Source organism: Carcharodon carcharias, chromosome 13 (assembly GCF_017639515.1).
Source record: "Carcharodon carcharias isolate sCarCar2 chromosome 13, sCarCar2.pri, whole genome shotgun sequence".
In the NCBI taxonomy this organism is placed as follows: Eukaryota; Metazoa; Chordata; class Chondrichthyes; order Lamniformes; family Lamnidae; genus Carcharodon; species Carcharodon carcharias.
Genome location: NC_054479.1, coordinates 62,465,336 through 62,477,813, shown reverse-complemented (window position 1 = coordinate 62,477,813; position 12,478 = coordinate 62,465,336).

Genomic DNA, 12,478 nt, shown 5'->3' with positions numbered 1-12,478 from the left:
TCTGTTTACCCTGGCAAATGATGCCCTGGTTACTCTGCCTACTGATGGTCTGGTTACACTGGCACCTGATGCCCTAGTTATTCTCCCACCTGTTGCCCTGGTTACTCTGCCAACTGATGCTCTGGTTCATCTTCCAACTGATGCTCAAGCTACTCGGCCAACTGATGCTCTTTTTACTCAGGCCTCTGTTGTTCCGGTCACCCTGGCAAATGATTCTCTGGTCACTCTACCACCTGAAGCATTAATTAACATGGCACCTGATGCTCTGGCAACTCTGCCACCTGATGCTCTAGCTCCTCGGCCAACTGATGCTCTTGTTACTCTGGCCCCCGATGCTCTGTTTACCCTGGCAAATGATGCCCTAGTTACTCTGCCACCTGATGCTCGCGTTACTCTGCTGCCTGATGCCCTGGTTGCTCTGACAGCTGATGCCCTGGTTATTCAGCCACCTGATGCTCTGTTTACATAGACACCTAATGCCCTGGAAACCCTGGCACTTGATGTTCTGGTTACTCTGCCAACTGATGCTCTGGTTACTATGGAACCTAATGCCCTGTTTGCTACATTACCTGATGCTCTGGTTATTCTGCCACCTGATGCATTGTATACTCTGGTCCCTGATGCTCTGGTTACTCTTCCACCTGATGCTATGGTTTCTCTGCCTACTCATGCTCTGGTTATGCTGCTGCCTGATGCTCTGGTTCCTCTGCCAACTGATTATCTGGTTACAATGGGACCTGATGCTCTGGTTACTCTTCCACCTGTTGCCATGTTTAGTGAGGCATCTGATGCTCTGTTTACTCTGCCACCTGATGCTCTGGCAGCTGATCCTCTGGTTACTCTGGCACCTGATCCTCTGGTTACACTGCCAACTGATGCTCTGTTTACTCTGTCATCTGATGCCCTGGTTGCTCTGGCACCTGATGCTCTGGTTACACTGGCATATGATGCTCTGTTTACTCTACTACTTCATGCTCTTGTCGCAAAAGCACCTGTTTTGCTTGTTACTCTGCCACGTGGTGCCCTGATTGTTTTGGCACCTGATGCTCAGGTTACTCTGCCACCTGATGCTCTGGTGTCTCTGCCAACTCATGAGCTGGTTACGCTGCCGCCTGATGCTCTGGTTACTATGCCACCTGATTTCATGGTTACTCTGCCGACTGATGCCCTGTAATGCAGACACCTGATGCTCTGGATACTCTGGTACCTGATGCCCTGGTTACTGAGTCATCTAATGCTCTGGTTATCTGCCACCTGATGTTCTTCTCATTCTGGATACCTGATGCCTTGGTTGTTCCAGCATCTGATCCGCTGGTGGCTCTGCCACCTGATGCTCTGCTTACTAGGCACCTGATGCCCTGGATACTCTGGCACTTGATGCTCTGGTTACTCTGCCACCTGAAGCACTAAATAACATGGCACCTGATGCTCTGGATACTCTGCCATCTAATGCACTGTCACTCTGGCACCTGATGCCCTGGTTATTCAGCCAACTGATGCTCTGGTTACTCTGCCACCTGATGCTCTAGTTACTTGGCCAACTGATGCTCTTGTTACTCTGGCCCCTGATGCTCTGGTTACCCTGGCAAATGATGCTCTGGTGTCTCTGCCAACTCATGCTCTGGTTGCGCTGCCGCCTGATGCTCTGGTGGATCTGCCACCTGATGCTCTGCTTACTAGGCACCTAATGCCCTGGTTACTCTGGCACTTGATGCTCTGGTCAATCTGCCACCTGAAGCATTAATTAACATGGCACCTGATGTTCTGGCTACTCTGCCATCTGATGCACTGTCACTCTGGCAACTGATGCCCTGGTTATTCGGCCAGCTGATGCTCTGGTTACTCTGCCACCTGATGCCCTGGTTACTCTGCCACCTGATGCTCTCATTACTCTGCCACCTGATGGTCTGGTTACACTGGAACCTGATGCCCTAGTTATTCTCCCACCTGTTGCCCTGTTTACTCTGCAAACTGATGCTCTGGTTACTCGGCCAACTGATGCTCTTTTTACTCAGGCCTCTGATGTTCCGGTCACCCTGGCAAATGATTCTCTGGTCACTCTACCACCTGAAGCACTAATTAACATGGCACCTGATGCTCTGGTTTCTCTGCCACCTGATGCTCTAGCTCCTCGGCCAACTGATGCTCTTGTTACTCTGGCCCCTGATGCTCTGGTTACCCTGGCAAATGATGCCCTGGTTACTCTGCCACCTGATGCTCTCGTTACTCTGCCACCTGATGGTCTGGTTACACTGGCACATGATGCCCTGGTTATTCTCCCACCTGATGCCCTGATTACTCTGCCAACTGATGTTCTGGTTACTCTGCCACCTGATGCTCTAGCTCCTCGGCCAACTGATGCTCTTGTTACTCTGGCCCCTGATACTCTGGTTACCCTGGCAAATGATGCCCTGGTTACTCTGCCACCTGATGCTCTCATTACTCTGTCACCTGATGGTCTGGTTACACTGGCATATGATGCCCTGGTTATTCTCCCACCTGATGCCCTGGTTACTCTGCCAACTGATGCTCTGGTTACACTGCCACCTGATTCCCTGGTTACTCGATCGCCTGATGCACTGGTTACTCTGCCAACTGATGCCCTGGTTACTCTGCCATCTGATGCTTTGGTTACTCTGGCAACTGGTGTTCTGCTTTCTCTGCCACCTGATGCTCTGGCTAATCTACCTCCTGATGCTCTGGTTAATGTGACACCTGGCACCCTGGTTGCTTCAGCAACTGATTCTCTGGCTGCTCTGCCACCTGATGCCCTTGTAAAACTGGCATCTGATGTTCTGGTTACTCTGCCACCCGAGGCTCTGGTTACTATGGAACCTAATGCCCTGTTTACTACATCACCTGATGCTCTGGTTATTCTGCCACCTGTTGCATTGTGTACTCTGGCCCCTGATGCTCTGGTTACTCTGGCACCTAATACCCTGGTTACTCTGTCACCTGATGCTCTGGTTTCTCTGCCAACTCATGCTTGGTTACTCACGCACCTGATGCTCTGGTTACTCTCGCACCTGATGCCAAGGTTGCTCCAGCAACTGATCCTCTGGCTGCTCGGTCACCTGATGCTCTGGTTAATCTGGCACCTGATGTTCTGGTTACTCTGCCACCTGATGCTCTGGTTACTTAGGCACCTGGTGCCCTGTTTGCTACATCACCTGATGCTCTGGTTAGTCTGCCATCGGATACATTGTTTACTCTGACACCTGATGCTCTGGTTACTTTGACACCTGATGCCTTGGTTACTCTGCCACCTGACGCTCTCGTTACTCTGCCAGCTGATGGTCTGGTTAATCTGGCACCTGATGCCCTGGTTACTCTCCCACATGATGGCCTGTTTACTCTGCCAACTGATGCCCATGTTATTCTGCCACCTGATGCTCTCATTAATCTGCCACCTGATGGTCTGTTTACTTTGGCACCTGATGCCCTAGTTATTCTCCCACCTGATGCACTGGTTACTCTGCCACCTGATTCCCTGGTTAGTCGACCACATGATGCCCTGGTTACTTGATCGCCTGATGCCCTGGTTACTCTGCCACATGATGCCCTGGTTACTCTGCCACCTGATGCTCTGGCTACTTTGCCTCCCAATGCTCTGGTTAATGTGGCACCTGGTGCCCTGGTTGCATTGGCAACTGATCCTCTGGCCGCTCTACCACCTGATGCCCTTGTAAATCTGGCACCTGATGTTCTGGTTACTCTGCCACCTGAGGCTCTGGTTACTATGGAAACCAATGCCCTGTTTGCTACATCACCTGATGCTTTGGTTATTCTGCCACGTGATGCATTGTGTACTCTGGTCCTCGATGCTCTGGTTACTCTGGCACATCATGCTCTGGCTACTCTGCAAAATGATGCTCTGGATTCTCTGCCAACTCATGCTCTGTTACTCTGGCACCTGATACGCTGGTTGCTCCGGCAACTGATCCTCTGGCTGCTCAGCCACCTGATACTCTGGTTAATCTGGCACCTGATGTTCTGGTTACTATGGCACCTGATGCTCTGGTTACATAGGCACCTGGTGCACTGTTTGCTACATCATCTGATGCTCTGGTTAGTCTGCCACCTGATGCATTATTTAGTCTGGCACCTGATGCTCTGGTTACTCTGGCACCTGATGCCGTGGTTACTGAGGCATCTGATGCTCTGTTTACTCTGCCACCTGATGTTCTGGTTACTATGCCACCTGATGCTCTGCTCACCCTGGCACATGATGCACTGGTTGCTCCGGCATCTGATCCTCTGTTGGCTTTGCCACCTGATGCACTGGTCACTCTGCCACTTGAAGCACTGGTTACCATGGCACCTGATGCTCTGGTTACTCTGGCACCTGATGCTCTGGTTACTATGGCAACCGATGCTCTGATTACTCTTGCACCTGATGCCCTGGTTGCTCTGGCATCTGATGCTCTGGTAAATCTGGCAACTGATGCTTTGGTTACTCTTGCACCTGATGTCCTGGTTACGCTGGGAACTGATGCTCTAGCTACTCAGCCAAATGATGCTCCTGTAACTCTGGCATCCAATGCTCTGGTTACTCTGCCACCTGAAGCTCTGGTTATTCTGCCAACTGATGCTCTGGTTACCCTGCCACCTGATGCCCTGGTTGCTGCAGCACCTGAAGCTCTGGTTACTCTGGTACCTGATGCTCTGTTTACTCCACCACCTGAGGCTTTTGTCGCTAAGGCACCTGATTCTCTTCTTACTCTGCCACGTGGTGCCCTGATTGTTTTGGCACCTGATGCTCAGGTTACTCTGCCACTTGACGTTCTGGTGTCTCTGGCAACTCATGCTCTGGTTACGCTGCTGACTGATGCTCTGGTTACTCTGCCACCTGATGTCATGGTCATTCTGCCATCTGATGCCCTGTTATGCAGACACCTGATGCTCTGGATACTCCGGTACCTGATGCCCTGTTTACAGAGGCATCTAATGCTCTGGTTATCTGCTACCTGATATTCTGCTCACTCTGGCACATGATCCTCTGTTCACTCTGGCACCTGATTCCCTGGTTGTTCTGGCACCTGATGCTCTGGTCACTCTGCCACTTGAAGCATTAATTAACATGGCACCTGATGCCCTGGTTACTCTGCCACCTGAAGCTCTGGCTACTCTGCCTCCTGATGCTCTGGTTACTCTGCCAACTGACATCCTGGTTGCTCCAGCAACCGATCCTCTGGGTGCTCTGCCACCTGATGCCCTTGTAAATCTGGCACCTGATGTTCTGGTTACTCGGCCACCTGAGGCTCTGCTTAATATGGAACCTGATGCCCTGTTTTCTACATCACCTGATGCTCTGGTTATTCTGCCACCTGATGCATTGTGTACTCTGGTCCCTGATGCTCTGCTACTCTGCCACCTAATGCCCTGGCTACACTGCAAACTGATCCTCTGGCTGCTCTGCCACCTGATGCTCTGGTTAATCTGCCACCTGATGTTCTGGTTACTCTGCCACCTGATGCTCTGGTTACCATGGCACCTAATGCTTTGGTTACATAGGCACCTGGTGCCCTGTTTGCTACATCACCTGATGCTCTGGTTAGTCTGCCATCTGATACATTGTTTACTCTGGTGCCTGATGCTCTGGTTACTCTGGCACCTGATACCCTAGTTACTCTTCCACCTGATGCTGTGGTTTCTCTGCCTACTCATGCTTTTGTTATGCTGCTGCCTGATGCTCTGGTTACTCTGCCACCTGATGCCAAGGTTACTGAGGCTTCTGATGCTGTTCACTCTGCCACCTGATGTTCTAGTTACTATGCCACCTGATGCTCTGCTCACCCTGGCATCGGATGCCCTGGTTGCTCTGGCATCTGATCCTCTGTTGGCTTTGCCACCTGATGCACTGGTCACTCTGCCTCCTGAAGAATTGGTTACCATGGCACCTGATGCTCTGGTTACTCTGCCACCTGATGTTCTGGTTATTCTGCCACCTGATGCTCTGGTTACCATGGCACCGAATGCTCTGGTTACTTAGGCACCTGATATTCTGGTTACTCTGACACCGGAAGCTCTGGTTACCATGGCACCTGATGCTCTGGTTACTCTGGCACCTGATGCTCTGGTTACTATGGCAACTGATGCTCTGATTACTCTTGCACCTGATGCCCTGATTGCTCTGGCATCTGATGTTCTGCTTACTCTGCCACCTGATGCTCTGGTTACTAAGGCAACTGATGCTCTGATTACTCTTGCACCTGATGCCCTGATTGCTCTGGCATCTGATGTTCTGCTTACTCTGCCACCTGATGCTCTGGTTACTAAGGCAACTGATGCTCTGATTACTCTTGCACCTGATGCCCTGGTTACTCTGGCATCCGATGCTCTGGTTACTCTGCCAACTGATGCTCCTGTTACTCTGCCACCTGAAGCTCTTGTTATTCTGCAAACTGATGCTCTGGTTACCCGGCCACCTGATGCTCTGGTTGCTGCGGCACCTGAAGCTCTGATTACTCTGGCACCTGATGTCCTGGTTACTCTGGCATCCGATGCTCTGGTTACTCTGCCAACTGATGCTCCTGTTACTCTGCCACCTGAAGTTCTGATTATTCTGCCAACTGATGCTCTGATTACCCTGCCACCTGATGCCCTGGTTGCTGCGGCACCTGAAACTCTGGTTACTCTGGCACCTGATGCTCTGTTTACTCCACCACCTGATGCTCTTGTCGCTAAGGCACCTGATTCTCTTCTTACTCTGCCACGTGTTGCCCTGATTGTTTTGGCACCTGATGCTCTGGTGTCTCTGGCAACTCATGCTCTGGTTACGCTGCTGACTGATGCTCTGGTTACTCTGCCACCTGATGTCATGGTCACTCTGCCATTTGATGCCCTGTTATGCAGACACCTGATGCTCTGGATACTCCGGTACCTGATGCCCTGGTTACAGAGGCATCTAATGCTCTGGTTATCTGCTACCTGATATGCTGCTCATTCTGGCACATGATCCTCTGCTCACTCTGGCACCTGATTCCTTGGTTGTTCTGGCACCTGATGCCCTGGTTACTCTGCCACATGACGCTCTGGTTACTCTGGCAACTGATGTACTGGTTACTCTGCCACCTGAAGCTCTGGCTACTCTGCCTCCTGATGCTCTGGTTACTCTGCCAACTGACACCCTGGTTGCTCCAGCAACTGATCCTCTGGGTGCTCTGCCACCTGATGCCCTTGTAAATCTGGCACCTGATGTTCTGGTTACTCGGCCACCTGAGGCTCTGCTTAATATGGAAACTAAAGCCCTGTTTGCTACATTACCTGATGCTCTGGTTACTCTGCCACCTAATGCCCTGGCTACTCTGCAAACTGATCCTCTGGCTGCTCTGCCACCTGATGCTTTGGTTAATCTGGCACCTGATGTTCTAGTTACATAGGTACCTGGTGCTCTGTTTGCTAAATCACCTGATGCTCTGGTTAGTCTGCCATCTGATACATTGTTTACTCTGGTGCCTGATGCTCTGGTTACTCTGGCACCTGATACCCTAGTTACTCTTCCACCTGATTCTGTGGTTTCTCTGCCACCTGATGCCGTGGTTACTGAGGCTTCTGATGCTCTGTTCACTCTGCCACCTGATGTTCTAGTTACTATGCCACCTGATGCTCTGCTCACCCTGGCACCGGATGCCCTAGTTGCTCTGGCATCTGACCCTCTGTTGGCTTTGCCACCTGATGCACCAGTCACTCTGCCTCTTGACGCACTGGTTACCATGGCACCTGATGCTCTGGTTACTCTGCCACCTGATGTTCTGGTTATTCTGCCACCTGATGCTCTGTTTACCATGGCACCTAATGCTCTAGTTACTTAGGCACCTGATATTCTGGTTACTCTGCCACCGGATACTCTGGTTACCATGGCACCTGATGCTCTGGTTATTCTGGCACCTGATGCTCTGGTTACTATGGCAACTGATGCTCTGATTACTCTTGCACCTGATGCCCTGGTTGCTCTGGCATCTGATGTTCTGCTTACTCTGCCAACTGATGCTCTGGTTACTATGGCAACTGATGCTCTGATTACTCTTGCACCTGTTGTCCTGGTTACTCTGGCATCCGATGCTCTGGTTACTCTGCCAACTGATGCTCCTGTTACTCTGCCACCTGAAGTTCTTGTTATTCTGCCAACTGATGCTCTGGTTACCCTGCCACCTGATGCCCTGGTTGCTGCGGCACCTGAAGCTCTGGTTACTCTGGCACCTGATGCTCTGTTTATTCCACCACCTGATGCTCTTGTCGCTAAGGCACCTGATTCTCTTCTTACTCTGCCACGTGGTGCCCTGATTGTTTTGGCACCTGATGCTCAGGTTACTCTGCAACTTGACGCTCTGGTGTCTCTGGCAACTCATGCTCTGGTTACGCTGCTGACTGATGCTCTGGTTACTCTGCCACCTGATGTCATGGTCACTCTGCCATCTGATGCCCTGTTATGCAGACACCTGATGCTCTGGATACTCCGGTACCTGATGCCCTGTTTACAGAGGCATGTAATGCTCTGGTTATCTGCTACCTGATATTCGGCTCGCTCTGGCATCTGATCCTCTGCTCACTCTGGCACCTGATTCCCTGGTTATTCTGGCACCTGATGCTCTGGTCACTCTGCCACCTGAAGCATTAATTAACATGGCAACTGATGCTCTGGTTACTCTGCCACCTGACGCACTGTCACTCTGGCACCTGATGCCCTGGTTACTCTGCCACATGATGCTCTGGTTACTCTGGCAACTGATGTACTGGTTACTCTGCCACCTGAAGCTCTGGCTACTCTGCCTCTTGATGCTCTGGTTACTCTGCCAACTGACACCCTGGTTGCTCCAGCAACTGATCCTCTGGGTGCTCTGCCACCTGATGCCCTTGTAAATCTGGCACCTGATGTTCTGGTTACTTGGCCACCTGAGGCTCAGCTTAATATGGAAACTAAAGCCCTGTTTGCTACATTACCTGATGCTCTGGTTATTCTGCCACCTGATGCATTGTGTACTCTGGTCCCTGATGCTCTGGTTACTCTGTCACCTAATGCCCTGGCTACTCTGCAAACTGATGCTATGGCTGCTCTGCCACCTGATGCTCTGGTTACCATGGCACCTAATGCTTTGGTTACATAGGCACCTGGTGCCCTGTTTGCTACATCACCTGATGCTCTGGTTAGTCTGCCATCTGATACATTGTTTACTCTGGTGCCTGATGCTCTGGTTACTCTGGCACCTGAAGCCCTAGTTACTCTTCCACCTGATGCTCTGGTTACTCTGCCACCTGATGCCGAGGTTACTGAGGCTTCTGATGCTCTGTTCACTCTGCCACCTGATGTTCTAGTTACTATGCCACCTGATGCTCTGCTGACACTGGCATCGGATGCCCTGGTTGGTCTGGCATCTGATCCTCTGTTGGCTTTGCCACCTGATGCACTGGTCACTCTGCCTCTTGAAGCACTGGTTGCCATGGCACCTGATGCTCTGGTTACTCTGTCACCTGATGTTCTGGTTATTCTGCCACCTGATGCTCTGGTTACCATGGCACCTAATGCTCTGGTTACGTAGGCACCTGGTGCCCTGTTTGCTACATCACTGATGCTCTGATTAGTCTGCCATCTGATACATTGTTTGCTCTGGTGCCTGATCCTCTGGTTACTCTGGCACCTGATGCCGAGTTTACTGAGGCTTCTGATGCTCTGTTCACTCTGCCACCTGATGTTCTAGTTACTATGCCACCTGATGCTCTGCTCACCCTGGCACCGGATGCCCTGGTTGCTCCGGCATCTGATCCTCTGTTGGCTTTGCCACCTGATGCCCTGGTTACTTTGCCAACTGATGCTCTGTTTACTCTGCCAACTGATTCCCTGGTTACTCCATCGCCTGATGCCCAGGTTACTCTGCCATCTGATGCTCTGGTTACTCTGGCAACTGATCTTCTGGTTACTCTTCCACCTGATGCTCTGGCTACACTGCCTCCTAATGCTCTGGTTAATGTGGCACCTGGTTTCCTGGTTGCTCCGGCAACTGATTCCCTGGCTGCTCTGCCACCTGATGCCCTTGTAAATCTGGCACCTGATGTTCTGGTTACTCTGCCACTTGAAGCTCTGGTAACTATGTAACCCAATGCCCTGTTTACTCCACCACCCGATGCTCTGTTTATTCTGCCAACTGATGCATTGTGCAATCTGGCCCCTGATGCTCTGGTTACTCTGGCACCTAATGTTCTGTTTACTCTGCCACCTTATACTCTGGCTTCTCTGCCAACTCATGCTCTGGTTACTCTGGCACCTGATGCCCTGGTTGCTCCGGCAACTGATCAACTGGCTGCTCTGCCACCTGATACTCTAGTTCATCTGCCACCTGATGCTCTGGTTACTTAGGCACCTGGTGCCCTGTTTGCTGCATCACCTGATGCTCTGATTAATCTTGCACCTGATGAGCTGGTTGCTCTGGCATCTGATGCTCTGGTTAATCTGGCAACTGATGCTCTGGTTACTCTTGCACCTGATATCCTGATTACACTGGCACCTCATGCTCTGGTTATTCTGCCAATGGATGACCTAGTTTTTCTGCCACCTGATGCTCTGGCTACTATGGAACCTAAAGCCCTGATTGCTACATCACCTGATTCTCTGGTTATTCTGCTACATGATGCATTGTGTACTCTGGTCCCTGATGCTCTGGTTACTCTTGCACCTGATATCCTGATTACTCTGGTCCCTGATGCTCTGGTTACTCTGCCACCTCATGCCCTGTTTTCTCCGGCTGCTCTGCCAACTGATACTCCTGGTTAATCTGGCACCTGATTTTCTGCTTACTCTGCCACCTGATGCTCTGGTTATTATGGCACCTAATGCTCTGGTTATTTAGACACCTGGTGCCCTGTTTGCTACATCACCTGATGCTCTGGTTATTCTGCCACCTAATGCCCTGGCTACTCTGCAACCTGATGCTCTGGCTGCTCTGCCACCTGATGCTCTGGTTACCATGGCACCTAATGCTCTGGTTATGTAGGCACCTGGTGCCCTGTTTGCTAAATCACCTGATGCTCTGGTTAGTCTGCCATCTGATACATTGTTTACTCTGGTGCCTGATGCTCTGGTTACTCTGGCACCTGAAGCCCCAGTTACTCTTCTACCTGATGCTGTGGTTTCTCTGCCTACTCATGCTTTTGTTATGCTGCTGCCTGATGCTCTGGTTACTCTGCCACCTGATGCCGAGTTTACTGAGGCTTCTGATGCTCTGTTCACTCTGCCACCTGATGTTCTAGTTACTATGCCACCTGATGCTCTGCTCACCCTGGCACCGGATGCCCTGGTTGCTCCGGCATCTGATCCTCTGTTGGCTTTGCCACCTGATGCACTGGTTACTCTGGCACCTGATGCTCTGGTTATTCTCCCACCTGATGCCCTGGTTACTCTGCCAACTGATTCCCTGGTTACTCCATCGCCTGATGCCCAGGTTACTCTGCCATCTGATGCTCTGGTTACTCTGGCAACTGATCTTCTGGTTACTCTGCCACCTGATGCTCTGGCTACACTGCCTCCTAATGCTCTGGTTAATGTGGCACCTGGTTTCCTGGTTGCTTCGGCAACTGATTCCCTGGCTGCTCTGCCACCTGATGCCCTTGTAAATCTGGCACCTGATGTTTCGGTTACTCTGCCACTTGAAGCTCTGGTAACTATGTAACCCAATGCCCTGTTTACTCCACCACCCGATGCTCTGTTTATTCTGCCAACTGATGCATTGTGCAATCTGGCCCCTGATGTTCTGGTTACTCTGCCACCTTATACTCTGGCTTCTCTGCCAATTCATGCTCTGGTTACTTAGGCACCTGGTGCCCTGTTTGCTGCATCACCTGATGCTCTGATTAATCTTGCACCTGATGAGCTGGTTGCTCTGGCATCTGATGCTCTGGTTAATCTGGCAACTGATGCTCTGGTTACTCTTGCACCTGATATCCTGATTACTCTGGTCCCTGATGCTCTGGTTACTCTGCCACCTCATGCCCTGTTTTCTCCGGCTGCTCTGCCAACTGATACTCCTGGTTAATCTGGCACCCGATGTTCTGCTTACTCTGCCACCTGATGCTCTGGTTATTATGGCACCTAATGCTCTGGTTATTTAGACAACTGGTGCCCTGTTTGCTACATCACTTGATGCTCTGGTTAGTCTGCCACCTGATGCATTGTTTACTCTGGCAGCTGATGCTCTGGCTACTCTAGCTCCTGATGCCCTGGTTACTCTTCCACCTGTTGCTCTGGTTTCTCTGCCCACTCATGCTCCAGTTATGCTGCCACCTGTTGCTCTGGTTACTCTGTCACTTGATTTTCTGGTTACCCTGGGACCTAATGCTCTGGATACTCTGCCACCAAATGCCATGTTTACTGAGGCATCTGATGCTCTGTTTATTCTGCCACCTGATGTTCTGGTTACTATTCCACCTGATGCTATGCTCACTGTGGCACTTGATGCCCTGGTTGCTCGGGCATCTGATCCTCCGG